Source organism: Schistocerca piceifrons, chromosome 1 (genome assembly GCF_021461385.2).
Source record: "Schistocerca piceifrons isolate TAMUIC-IGC-003096 chromosome 1, iqSchPice1.1, whole genome shotgun sequence".
NCBI lineage: Eukaryota > Metazoa > Arthropoda > Insecta > Orthoptera > Acrididae > Schistocerca > Schistocerca piceifrons.
Genome location: NC_060138.1, coordinates 1155077281 through 1155092538, shown reverse-complemented (window position 1 = coordinate 1155092538; position 15258 = coordinate 1155077281).

The window sequence follows — 15258 nt, the reverse complement described above, 5'->3', positions numbered from 1 at the left end:
TGATTCCGTTCCCGAGGGGAACCACAGCACCTTTTATACATATAAAGAACTAATAACCCTAAGTGAGGATCAGCAATTGCAATTACATAAGAGCAACCAAACATATTAAACAAAACGGAAGGTTTGCATATATTGACATATCTACAAAAAAACAATTTACACAAATTCCAGTTATATGTGATACGTTTTGTCTCCCTCCAAGTGAGACAAATTTTAACTAATAAAGACAATACATTCCATATATTTTTATCAGAACATCAAAGTTTTTACAAAGGAAAAAGCGAACACTCTTGTGTTATCGATATAATCAAACAATATTTACAACTGTTTAGCTACAGATGTTAAATAAAACACAAAAAGGCAAAGTAAATTAATAGAGCCTTAGAGCTCTGATGTTACAAACGGATTAGCCGGAAGCTTCTCTTCAAAGTTCAAAACTAGAAGTTCACCTTTCTTTAATCACGTGTTCAGTATACCGCCTGTGATGGCCGACCTCTTACAGTTTCTAATAATGTTCATACACAGGTAATTATTATGGACATATGCGGAGCATACAAGTTCTTATTTTACCAAATAGTAGAAGAGCGCACAGTACAGATGAAGTGACCAGGAGTTGCTTCACACGCAGTTAAGTTGAAAAAGTCCGAGCACTTATTAGTCATAAACGTTGTTCAAATGACCCAAAACATCTTTTGATTGTCTATTGTTCATTATTACAAAGCAAGTTCTCTCAGCTCAGTCTGCATGAACGGAGATGCAACTCAAAAGATTCTGCGGGCTAAAGAACAGACTAGCTATCTCAGCCGATGGCTACAAGCGAAATGAACAGAACGACAGAAAATGGCACGATCTTGGGTCTTAGAAGTACTCGCTCCAAGATATTACCGAACTTTTTAAATTTATAATAGTTTACACATTCCCGCGGCCAAAAAAGTGAATCTTTAATCGCCTGTTGACTTTTTTGTTTGTATATTATTTCTCGTGAGCAGTTGGTTGGTTGGTTGGTTTTGGGGAAGAAGACCAGATAGCGTGGTCATCGGTCTCATCGGATTAGGATGGGGAAGGAAGTCGGCCGTGCCCTTTCAGAGGAACCATCCCGGCATTTGCCTGGAGTGATTTAGAGAAATCACGGAAAACCTAAATCAGGATGGCCGGACGCGGGATTGAACCATCGTCCTCCCGAATGCGAGTCCAGTGTCTAACCACTGCGCCACTTCGCTCGGTCTCGTGAGCAGTATCTATTAGGGTATGCAGTACTAATTTATACCTACGCAATGGGAATCCCGGGTTTGTTACCATGGGATCAATCTCATTTGTCCATATTTAACTACTGAATATATAGACATTTTTAATTAAGGACACCTGCCGCTCAATATGGGTGTAATTGGATTCAGAAAAATCAGGTGATCAAATGTAAATAGATTCCGCAAATTTACAGTAATTTGGTTGTAACTGGTACTGAAAGTTTGTACCAGGTGAAATCTTTAACTAACAATGTCTTTTAAACAAATTAAGTTTGGATTACGGTAAATATTTTACTGAAAAGAGGAAAGATAGCTCTTTATGGAAGTAGTATTTCTTCGTGAATTTACCTATTAGCTCATAAGATTTTCCCTACAGCTAGATGTATGAAATTTTGTAATTGAAATAACTTTTGATGGCCGTTATTTATAATGAAGCTAATTAGCTAATTTCGAGAAGAAAATCAGCGAAATTTTCAAATAGACATTAGTACATGAAACAAGAGTCCACACAAAGTACGAGGGTGGGGACAATCTGCTGTGTCACAACATGTTCATAGGAATTTTCGACCCATAAAAAGATTTCAGCGAAGTAGAACAGTGCTAAATGTTCGTAAAAACTATAGGTAAAGATGGATAATACACAATATGTACAACAACAAAGGGGGGAAAATAACAGTGAGATACCAAGAACGAAGTCTTCAGATTAGAAACGACGTAAGACAGGAATGTAGCCTTCCGCCTCTATTGTTCAGTCTATACATGGAAAAGCAATGACAGGTATAAAAGATAGCTTTAGGAGTTTGGATTAAAATTCAGTGTGAGATGTTATCAATGACAAGAGTCTTTGATGGTATTCCTACTCTCAGTAAAAGTGAAGAAGAGGTATGTGACGTGTTGAGTGCATGAACTATCTAATGAGTACAGGATATAGGCTGAGAGTAAATTGAAGAAGGATGAAAGTAAAGAGGAGTAGCAAAAAGGAGGTCAGCAATGAATTTAATATCAAAATCGGGACTAGACAAAGTAGACAAAGCGATATAACTCTTACCTTGTCAGCTAAATAACACACGGAAGAAACAAGAAGGACTCAAAAAGCAGAACAGCATGAGTGAAGAGGGCATTCCTGTCCAAAAGGAGTCTATTAGTGTCGAATATCAGCCTTAATTTGAAGAAGACCTATCTGAGATTGTACCTTTGGAGCACAGCACTGTATTGAAATGAATCACGGATAAACAAGCTGGAAAAAATGAGAGCTGAAGCGCTTGATGTGCTGTTCTATAGAAGAATGTTAAAAACTTGATCGACTTATAAGTAGTGGGGAAGTTCTCCGCAGAATCGGGGCGAAGTAAAACTTGTGGAAGAGATTGAGAAGAAGGGTCAGGATAACAGACCCTGTGTTAAGGCATCACTGAACAGTTTCCACTATACCCGACGGAGCTCGACCAATAACGTGGTCAAACACCGACTACAAGCTCGTGGCGAAGTGTGTGGCTTTCAAACTAAGAGCAATCATAAATAAAGTGATCAGCCCATACCAGTCGTGCGGAGTTGCTCAAAGGACCACCTTCAATGCAGCATCGGCGTACAGAGACATCGTTACCTACGTAGCAGTCCACAGACTTCGGATTGGAATACTCTCCGTTGACTTCGCTAGTGCCTTTGACCGCATTAGTCACGAATACCTGTTTCGTGTCATGGAAAGAATGGGATTTGGACTACATTTTATCAATGTAGTCAGGAATATACTAACATATGCCAATTCCGTGGTGGCAATAAAGGGATGCTGTACCCCTTCTATCCCGATACGTCGCTCTGTACGTCAGGCATGCCCGTCATCGATGTTCTTCTTTGTGCTGGCTATCGACCCGCTACTGAGGGCCTTAGGAAATGCAGTCAGTGGAGTACCTCTTCACAACATCACTCTTCGTTGCGTCGCCTACGCGGATGACGTCGGCGTCTTTCTGGCCAACACGAGAGACATTGAATCCACACGTCAAGTGTTAAAAATCTATGAACGTGCATCTGGAGCTGCAATTAACCGCCGGCCGAAGTGGCCGAGCGGTTCTAGGCGCTACAGTCTGGAACCGAGCGACCGCTACGGTCGCAGGTTCGAATCCTGCCTCGGGCATGGGTGTGTGTGATGTCCTTAGGTTAGTTAGGTTTAAGTAGTTCTAAGTTATAGGGGACTGATGACCTCATAAGTTAAGTCCCATAGTGTTCAGGGCCATTTGAACCATTTTTTGCAATTAACCAACGTAAAACTGTTCTCCTTCCACTCGGTTTCCACCTTACTGATGACGAACGCCGATGTACAAGATCGTCCAGGAGCACAAAATTCTGGGACTGCAGGTGTGTGCCCGCCCTCAGAAAATGCAAACACTCATGTGGAGACGACTCCTCAACACCGTCAGAGGATTGTGCTGTTGTCATACCAACCGAATTCTGAATCTTCACCAGGCAGTGTCGCTCATTAACACGACGATACTCGCCAAGACATGGTATGTCGCACAGCTGCTGACAGCCCCGAAACTTCTGGGTAATTCGATTATGAAAGCAGTGTACTGGATGCTGTGGAGACACTCCATCGTCAAAGTGCAAGCCACCACCTGCATCCTCGATAGATCACTTGGAAGACTGGGATTGATCTGCTTCCGACGGAAGTGCGCAGCACTCCTCATCCACTGAACAGCGAAGCTACAAACCGACCATCCGAATAGGACAACAGCAGCAATATTGGATCGATACCGGCCTCAATCACAATGTGCTCCAATTTCAATAGTGGGCGTCCCTTTTAAGATGTCCTACGTCAGGGAATTTTACCTCGGACGCAGTTACGTCTTGGAAGCGGCTACAGATCGGAATACGTCGGCTCGACGGATCTATGGAGCTCTCCTAGGCTGTCCACCAGCGCACAAACTGGAAATACGGATGCCAAAGGTCGTCTGGAAGCAGGTATGGGTTAATATCAACAACATATTCCTGCCATCGCTGTGGTACAGAGTAGTCAATGACACCTTTTCGACTAAGCAGCGCCTAGCAGACATTCACCTTAGTCAGACTGTAAGAGGTCCGAGCAGATGTAATTTCGATGTATTGCTCACGCGCTGCCTGCGATATGTAAGGTATAAGAGAATCTCAGACCAGAGTAGTGTTGACTGCGGTAGGAACTGTGTAGCTGTAGCAGTAAGTTGTTGCTAGCGAGCAGTCTGGTCTGGTGTATCGTGTTGGCTGGGCCGGTCGTGGTGCAGCGATGCCGGAGCCTGAGCATTATTGTATAAGGTAAAAAGCAGCCTCGCGCATATGTAGTATTGTAATCTCAAGTCCCATGTAAATGTTTTAAAAATCTTCTAATAATAATCTTTCTCATAATAAGTAACTTTTAACAACCATTCATTTCAATTTAAAGAATTTACTAATTTCTCCAATCCATGATCTTCCGGATTATTGCAAAAGAAAAAAAATCAGTTGTTTCCTTTCATAAATGACAAATCTATCGGCCAGCATTTCACAGGGCTGTGCCAGAAAAATTTATTGTAAGAGCAGATAAATATGCGTTATCCGGCGACTTCATTGAGGTAAGAATTTTTCTTTCTTTATTCAGAATGATCTTTCAGGGTCATGACGCAACACTGCTGACGTCCAAAATCTACCAGGTTAAATTCTCAGTCAATTATTGAAAAGTTATAAGTGAGCGACAATTTAATTCAGAGGTTAGTTACATTGTATTATTACCAGGTTACTGAATTTATTTTTTGTTGGGACGTTACACTGAATGTGAACGACATAATTATAATTTTTTACTGTTGAGAAGTTTAGGAATTTTTCTGTTTTGAGGTTACACTAAATTAGAATATCATTCATATTATTTATTATCTAACCTGGTAGATTTTGGACGTCAGCAGTGTTGCGTCATGACCCTGAAAGATCATTCTGAATAAAGAAAGAAAAATTCTTACCTCAATGAAGTCACCGGATAACGCATATTTATCTGCTCTTAACAATAAATTTTTCTGGCACAGCCCTGTGAAATGCTGGCCGATAGATTTGTCATTTATGAAAGGAAACAATTGATTTTTTTCTTTTACAATAATCGGGAAGATCATGGATTGGAGAAATTAGTAAATTCTTTAAATTGAAATGAATGGTTGTTAAAAGTTACTTATTATGAGAAAGATTATTATTAGAAGATTTTTAAAACATTTACATGGGACTTGAGATAACAATACTACATATGCGCGAGGCTGCTTTTTACCTTATACAATAATGCTCAGGCTCCGGCATCGCTGCACCACGACCGGCCCAACCAACACGATACACCAGACCAGACTGCTCGCTACCAACAACTTACTGCTACAGCTACACAGTTCTTACTGCAGTCAACACTGCTCTCTGGTCTGAGATTCTCTTATACCTTACATATCGCAGGCAGCGCGTGAGCAATACATCGAAATTTCATCTGCTCGTACCTCTTACAAGACGAACGAGTGCAGCCAGTGTGGAGATGCTGACAGAGATCACCGTATAGTGCCGCTGCGTGTGGAAAGTACGGGAGTTATGCCGATTGATGGTGGGGCTTATCAACCAAACTGCACGTTCCAGTGTGGCACCAACGTGGATTCTCTTTCCTGACTTTAAACTGCACCCAAGAACGAAGAGAAACGCCGTGGCCTGGCTACTGGGACACACTGCCTATGCTACTTTTTAGTTACAACAGAGTGACGCCGTGCAGTACATGGCCTACCTGTGGGAAGGTCATCAACGACTGAACCGTTCACCGAAGTACAGCGAACATTTTGCAAACAGTTTATCAGTTGCGTTATTGTATGGTTATCAGAAGATGTTACAATTACAGTGAATACCTTCGCTAGAAGTATTCATTTTTTTCCCATTTTTCATTAGAATTGTCCATTTTCTTTTACTTCACTGTAAGATACACTTATTTCATTTTGTTTAAATTTCACAACTCATACACATTTCTTTAACATTGTTGCCAAAAGCCCTCTGAATAATTTGTCACACTTTACAATTATCTTTGTTTTTAATTCAGTTTTCTTTAAAGGATTTCGATTTTGTATAATATTGACCTGCTACTCACAATTACATTTCTGTTCATGTATAGTTGTAAAGATGTTATGTTGTAATGATGTAATGTTAATAAACAAATAAATAAATTACAAAAAAAGAGTGTGAAAACTTTAGGGGAAGCAGCGAGAAGAGAGATGACTTCCCGTTCCTTCAACGCCTCGTGTTGTGGAGCCAGCTCTATTTGGGGCTATACCCACACTGATCTCATGGCACGTGACGTCCAGTTATTTGTGCACGACTGGGAGACCTCTGGCAACATTCTCTCGCACTTTCAATTATTCTAACCGCGTAGTTAAATTATGTATCTCGTCCTTGAGTTTTGCAGAGCAGTATACTTGGTGTCCCAGAATGGTAATAAATATTACAAGAAGTCTACAGGTGAGGGAAAAACCAATAAAAACATAGGCTGAAGAAATAATATGTCACAAGGATGTACAATGCCATCTACTGGGTTCGTGCATAAGTTCATAGCGTTCATCCAAAGTTTAATAAACACTACAGATACACACAACACAGAGTTTAGTCGTCAGTAATACATTCTCCTTCACTATCTACAACAGTTTGCCAACGCTGGAGTGACTTTTCGATTCCGCAACTGCAGAAATCATCTGCTTTTCAGGCGAAGAACTCGTCGAACCATATTCGGAGCGCATTTTCATCTGGAAAAGGGTGTTCCTTGAAGGTTGTTCAATAGGGAGCAGAAAAGGCGAAAATCTGAGGGAGAATAAAGTGGGTGCGGAATGCATCCCCTGTATAGTTTCTTTAGTAAGTCTAGAAGAATAGGGGTGGACGTTATAGTGGAGTAGTCTTCCTGGTCGTTGTTCTTGGACTGCGTCTGAAGACGTCTCAGTTGTTGACAATAAATGTCAGCAGCGATGGTTACACCTCGGGGAAGTAGTTCGTAGTACAGCACACCGTCGTTGTTCCACCAGATGCATAACATTTTGTCGATGTGCGCTTGTCTTTGTACGGGATGTTGCTGCTCTTCTTGGGCTCATCCATTCCTTTTGATTCCTTTTGTGTCTTTATTTTAGCATAAAGTCACCATTAATAGTCACCGGAAATGATACAGGACAGGAATGGTCGATGTTGTTAACCAGCCAATTGATGACTAGCATTATGGCTTCTTCTTTCTCTTGTGCCCGTGTCCATCATTTTCGCAGGGGCGGCATGGTTATGGTCGGATTTGGCAAGGTTAATTTGAAGCGGTGGCCGGATGCCCTTCCTGTCGCCACCCCGTTCCATTAGATGATCATGATAAAGACAACACAACACCCAGTCCCTGAGCGGACAAAATCTCCAACACAGCCGGGAATCGAACCCGGGCCCCTTTGCACGGCATTCCATCGCACTGACCACTGAGGTCGGCCACAGTGGTCGAGCGGTTCTAGGCGCTACAGTCTGGAACCGCGAGACCGCTGCAGTCGCAGGTTCGAATCCTGCTTCGGGCATAGATGTGTGTGATGTCCTTAGGTTATTTAGGTTCAAGTAGTTCTAAGTTCTAGGGGACTGATGACCTCAGAAGTTAAGTCCCATAGTGCTCAGAGCCAATTTTGAACTGACCACTCAGCTACCGAGGCGGACATGACGAGCATTAGGTACCTGTTGATTTTTGTGATTTTGGGTGAGAGCATGCCGTACCCGTTGTTGAACCTTCCTCTATAACATGAAAATGTCTCACGATGGTGGGATTGTCACAGCTCATCACATCTGAGAATCCTTCAATAAACAGACGAGTAACATTGTGCGTTTAAACGATCTTCATAAAACTCTGGAGGTCTTCCTGAACGTGGAGAGTCAAACTATCTTCCTTAAAATAAGAAAACCATTTTCTTGCTGTGCTCTGTCCAATGGCATTATCCCCACACACGGCGAAACTGTTTCTTGCTGCCTCCGCTGCTGTCAACCCTCTATTGAACTCAAACAGAGGAATACGTCCGTAATGTTCCGATTTCTCCCTTGGCACTCCATTTTCTAGCGCCAGCAGGAAAATGACAAATGACAATATGTCAGCTGAAATAGCAACAGTGAACTACAAATAAACAATGTCAAACGATAAATAAACCCGTAGCAACGGAAATACCAACAAGGAAAACAGAAACCCTACGAACTTACGCGCACCCAAATACGGGGTAGAAACTTAATGTGCGTGATACGTGACAAGTATGCCCAATGTCATCTACATTTTCCATATTTACCTTAATGGCGTAATGCATTACAGGATGCACTATGTACAGGGTACTTCACGTACGATACAAATTCCGTGTGCAGTTAGTTCAGGAATTAGGCTCCCATCACTAATGACGCTGTGGCCCATTCCCTGTACGGTGGAAGGTTGGGGCGTTACACCTCACTTATCCACCACTTCCGCTAGTAAATGGCTGGCCTTGGAGTCATCTGAGTAGACTCTGGTTGCAGGTGTGAATCAAGCGGTCACCTTCGTTAAGCGAAGCTAATCATGGGAATGTAGGTGAACAGGAAGGGTAGTATCACAATTTAGACGATGGCAAGAGCCCAAATTCGGCTCCTTAGTTGCGATATATTCTGCATTCAAGATTTACAAACCAACAGAAAATGAATATTAAGTACTGAAATCTGGAGAAAAGCATGCACTAGTGTTCAATACCAAGTTCACATGTTATCGAGCATAAATTAAAATAAGTTTTCAAAATGTAGGCAAAGAAGGCAGAGAAGATAGAGAGAGAGAGGGAGAAATGCTACCTATGAAGAGCAACAGCGGGGCATTATGATGTGTTACAAAGCCGTACGGGGCGCAGCATCTCGGAGCTCGAGGTTGTCCTTATCCACGAGATCGTCCCCAATGGACACGGACAGTTCGTGTTGACTCCCTCAGGACACTAACAAAAGTGAAACCGAATGACCCTCCTGCGCCGTATTTAAAAAATCGGCTCCAGCAATAATATAACTGACTGTCAGGGCTGGCACTATTGCCTATCGCCACGTTACACTGAAAAGTCATGGGATAGTGATAATCTCCCATACGGATGGCGGTAGTATCACGTACACAAGGTACAAAAGCGCAATTTCCGACGTGATTATGGACGCACGATGGGAATTAATAGACTATGAACGCTGAACATCAGTTGGAGCTGGACGAATAGTACATTACGTTTCAAAAATCTTTAGGGTATTCAATATTCCGCGATCCACAGTGTCAGAGCACCAAATTTCAGGCATTACTTTTCACAATGGACAACGCAGTAGCTGACGGTCTTCACTTTTCGACCTAGAGCAGCGGCGTTTGCTTAGAAGTGTCAGTGCTGATAGACAAGAATACGAGGAACGTATCCGCTACGACATTGTGGTGAAATTGAGCGTTAGTGGGGTATGGCAACAGACGACCGACGTAAGTGCCATTGCTAACAGCACGGTATTACCCGACCTGGCCGGATGAGTCCGTATTTCAGTTGGTAAGAACTGATGGTAGGGTTCGAGTGTGATGCAGACCTCACAAAGCCATGGGCCTGAGTTGTTGTCAAGGCACTGTGCAAGCTGTTGGTGGCTCTATAATGGTGTGCGCTGCGTTTACATGGAATGGACTGGACTTTGGCTATGATCAGCTGCTTGGAGACCATCTGCAGCGACTCATGGAATTCATATTCCCAAACAACAACGGGATTTTAGAATGAGATTTTCACTCTGCAGCGGAGTGTGCGCTGACGTGAAACTTCCCGGCAGATTAAAACGGTGTGCCGGATCGAGACCCGAACTCGGGACCTTTGCCTTTCGCGGGCAAGTGCTCTACCAACTGAGCTACCCAAGCACGACTCATGCCCCGTCCTCACAGCTTTACTTCTGCCAGTATCTCGTCTCCTACCTTCCAAACTTTACAGAAGCTCTCCTGCGAAACTTGCAGAACTAGCACTCCTGAAAGAAACGATATTGCGGAGACATGGCTTAGCCACAGCCTGGGGGATGTTTCCGGAATGAGATTTTCACTCTGCAGCGGAGTGTGCGCTGATATGAAACTTCCAGGCAGATTAAAACTGTGTGCCGGACCGAGACTCGAACTCGGGACCTTTGCCTTCCACGGGCAAGTGCTCTACCAACTGAGCTACCCAAGGTGGAATGTAGGAGACGAGATACCGGCAAAAGCAAAGCTGTGAGGACGGGGCGCGAGTCGTGCTTGGGTAGCTCAGTTGGTAGAGCACTTGCCCGTGAAAGGCAAAGGTCCCGAGTTCGAATATCGGTCCAGTACACAGTTTTAATCTGCCAGGAAGTTTCAACAATGGGATTTTAATGTGTTACAATGCTCCGTGTCACCGAACACAATTGTTCGCGATTGATTCGAAGAACATCTGAGAGCGTGTGGGTTTTATTTTGTCAAGTTGCGCAATGGATTGATTCAACAAGTACTCTTTGGCTCCTGCAAGAAACAATTTCCACCTCACACTACCACAGAAGTGAGACAGACGCTCCTAATGTACCAACAAGAACTGCTTGAAAAACATTCAGCAACAAATATCTTCTGGAGTCGTCCAGTGTAAGGAAAAGACACAAAAATATTCTATATATTCTTATGCAATTTGTGGGTTTCTTGGGCACAGGAGTATTGCTAGTTAATGTAAGAAAAACATTGAACGACCGAAAAATATTGTAAAGGATGAGCCAGACAATAGGAGATTTTACTTTATTATATGAGCCTCCAACCAGTAACTTCATTTTTCCATTGCGGCCAAGCCACGGCCGGCAGCGTTAGCTGCCTGTAAATTCTTTCGTCCCACGGTTTAGTAACAGGAAGTCAGCACCGACGAAGGGCACCTTGATCACGCGCCTCTCTCATGTGCTTACGAGGTAACGCCGTCCCAGGCGTCGCTTAGCAGGCAACGCTCTGGAAAGTTCCATGCCGCCCGCACGGTTTGCTCGGTCCTGACCAATCAGGGTGGAGGAAGCCGCGTGGTGCGTCGAACATACCCGGCCGCCCGTCGCCGGGCCCGCTCTCTTGTATTCTTGCTCACCCGCGAGTCGGATGCGCGCCCTGTAGCATTGAACATCTCCCGCTTCTCCCGGTGCTGCGGCACTGTGGACTTAGTTTTGGCAGACAACCACTTTCGGTAGCTTCGCGAACAATGTTCGCCAAATTGCAAGCTCTGGCTCACCCTCACCTCCCTAGGCCTATGTAGCCCCTTTCATCATGCTTTAGCCAATAAATGGCCTTTCTCTAAAAATTACTCTATTATTCCATAACGCCCACCGCCTGCCCATACCCGCCATCCTGTACAATTGGTGTCAGAAGTGGGATACCGTTCCCGTAGTGACTTTGTCGCTACACTAAATTTCTCCCGGCAAGACGCCGTACACTTCGCGCATGGAATGCGCCAACCGGCCGCCACGTTTGCTTCACGTGGGCCGTGGCTGCTCCACTAAACACGCACAGGGCGCGCGCTGCAGCGAGGCAGCCCACGCTAGTCAGCCACGTGAGCCGCACGCCGCCGCGCCGCCCGCTGCCTGAGTTTGAGGGGCCTGCGCTGCGCTGCGCGACCTGCCGGGCCGCCGTCATCCGCCGTCGCCGCGCCGCCCACCGCCGCCCGCCGCTGTCAACGACGCGCCAGGGGCCTGCCGCCATCGCCGACCGGCTGAGCCAGCGCCGTCCGCCGCCAACACATCTGCCGCCGCCCGAGGGTCCGGACACCGCCGCCGCCGTCGCCGCCGCCCGCCGACCACCGCTCGCCGCCACTGCACCATGCCGTCGCCGCCACCAATGCGTCGCACCATCGCCATCACCATGTAAGTCGCCGCGATGCTTACAACTATATCTTCGACGATCTTCCGCCGCTGGATTGAGAATCTTTGTGGCCGTCCTTTTTTTGTAACAATCATTACTTTTTTCTGGTCACTAGCGTCCCATAAAATTGTAAACATGCCGATAGGGACACGAGCGACGGAACGGGATACCCCCGTAGAGGCATCTGTCTCGCAAGACTCGCTCGAGGCCATAAATGCACAAATGCGCCAGTTATTCGCACAAAATCAGGAGCTACTTGAGCAAAACCGCATCTTGAAACAGACGCTGGAAGCTAGTGCGCGAACTTCCATACCTGTGGTTAGCTCCACCCCTGTAACAAATGCTCAAACAGAGGCAACTAACACTAATTCTGTCTCTAATACAAACGCCACAATTTCTGCTAACATGGCGACTGTAAGCAATTTTCCTGCGGCTGATTTCATTCCCACCTTTTCTGGGAAGTCCCACGAAAATGTAGTTATGTTCTTACAAAATATTCGTGATGTGGGTCGCACGTGTGCCTGGCCGGATGATCTATTGGTCAATGTAGCCAGACTCAAGTTGACAGGGGAAGCCCGAATGTTCATAGAAACAGTGGACGAATTGCGTGACACGCACGAATTTGAAGTATTGGCCCGCGGATTGACTACGCGTTATTCCGATACCAGAGGTACCGCATATTACAGAGATCAATTATCAACCCTTAGGCAGAAGCCTAATGAGGATTTTGATGCCTTTGCAGATCGCATACGAGCAGTATCTTGTCGTACCTATAAGCTAGGTGAAAATGCCAGTGAAAACAGAATTTTGCGCTCAGAAGCGGAAGCGCGTGCAATTGATGCATTTGTCCGCGGTATTGACCCCCGCATCGGAGGAGAAGTCAAAGCAGCCTCCCCCACTTCTCTGTTTGAAGCTGTTCGTTTGGCAATGCTTCGCGAAGAGGTGTTGCGTTTTTGCGCTGCCGCCCCGCGCCCATCGGACCCAGTACCGGTCCCAGCAAAAGAAGTATTTTGTCAGCGTTGTGGGAAGCCCAACCATACGGCAATGCGCTGTCGCGCGCCGTATTGCACTATTTGCCAGACAGTAGGTCATGCTAATAATGTTTGCTCCACAAAGTCACCATTTTCAAATCAGATGCGCGGCCACCGCCGCAACGCGGGGTCGAATCAGGGAAACGCTTGGGGGGCAGGTTCCGCCACCCACCCGCGCCCCCGACAAAAATAATACACCCGGTTAGGACCGAAAAATGTAAAGAGGTGGAACACGTTAGTCTATTTGGCGTACTCGGGAACAAATCAGTTAGAATTTTAGTTGATACTGGTGCTCAAGTTAGTGTATTGTTTGTGGAGAAAAATGATCGAAGGGTGTTACAGCCACCCCGGTACAATATCAGTGGCCTTGGAGAGGAAGTAGTTGTCCCTGCAGGTTCGTGTGTAGTGAACCTGCAAATCGACGAGGGTAAATACAGTCAGATGATGGAGGTAGTAAGGCTAAAGAAGGGTGAATTTGACATCATACTAGGGAATGACTTCCTGCACCGTTATCAGGGGATAGTGGATTATCGAACGCGAACTGTGCAGTTCGGCGAAGCAATTCACCGATTTGGCAGTGCGCACCCCCGTCAGACGCGAGGGAGCTGCGAAAGGCGCCGTTCACAGTCTCCCATAAAACCGCAGATGTGGGCGATAAAAACCACTAACCCTGTGAGGATAAAAGGCGGAAGTGGAAAGATTCTCTGGATAGATGTCAAAAATCAAGAACGCCCCAAGACAGACATTCTGGTTGACCCGCTCACCCAGAATGATGTTTTAGATCGTCAGTCAGTACATATAAAGAGAAGTATCTGCCGACCGGAAAGGAGACAGAAGGGTTTTGCGATACCAGTAAGCATAGATAATTTTGGTGTAGAAGATGTTGTGATACCGAAGGGTACTATTGTTGCCAGTGGTCAGGAAATTTTTGAGGGAATAAGAGGAGCTGAGAAGCAGCGAAATAAAGATAAGAAAGGAAGGAAAGGAAAGAAATGTTCAGTTAGAGAAGTGCGATATGTCGCGTCGACGATAAGGAGTCAGTTAGCAGAGAAGTTAGGTCATTGAAACAGTGAGGAGAAAAGGATGTTGCAGCCGGTATTAGAGGAATTTTCGTGGTTGTTTGAAGAGAGGCAGTTTCTACCGGCCACGGATTTGGTTCAGCACGGAATTCCGACCGGAGAAGCTCGGCCTATTACGCCAGTAGTTCCACCCAAAAAAGCAAGAAAGAAGGTAATACAACCGCCTAGACAGCAACGTAGATATGCTCTAAGGTCAAACCCCTATGATTTGCGTTCCTGAAAGTAGGTCTGGAATGGTATGTAAACAGCTGACAAAGTCCTGCATGCAGCAAGAGAATTAATTGACGGAAAACACCGTAGTTACTATACCTTTAATTAAATTGTGCATGTTACTTATAAGTAGACATAAGAATTGGCAACCATTGGTAACTGGTAATAGAATTTATGATGTCACATGCTAATGGAAGTGATTGAAGTTATGTAATCATTTTGTCTTGTCATTTAACGTCTCCAGTAATGTTATCGTAGCAGTCGAGAATTAAAACCACAAACATTCTTTAATCATGGAATTAAGGGAAAGTTGTCCTTTTCAACAGAACACTTAGAGAAAGAATCAGTAAATCTGGAATATATCAAAGGGATTCACATTTCACCTGTTAATTTAGTGAATAGTGCACGAACACAGCTATTAAAGCTTTACCGTAAAAACATGATACTAATACGCCTTCGTAACTGCCAGTAGATCAGTGACTACATGCAGCCGTCTACCTGTACTTTGAAAGACGCCCTATTACATGTATGTTTTGCTAAATGATCACACAACGATAATAACAAGAATAAATACGTCCAAGTTAAACAACAAATAGGCTACTCTAAAGTAAAAGGAGTCTTCCTGAAGTGCTATTTTATTGTTTTCATGATGCGATGTTGAACAGACAACGAGGTAAGTTTTTTTGGTACCACGTATTTCTGTATATTAAATGCCACGGAAGGAGTGCGTAAATACCTCCACTGTGGTCTACAGCCGTTCACATGCGCCGAGTCCCGCCCCTCCCTGTCAGCTGGCGACGCGGCCCCCTCCCCTCTCCATCCACCGGCCTGCCGAGAGAGCGGCCATTGCAGTTCCCCCTTCC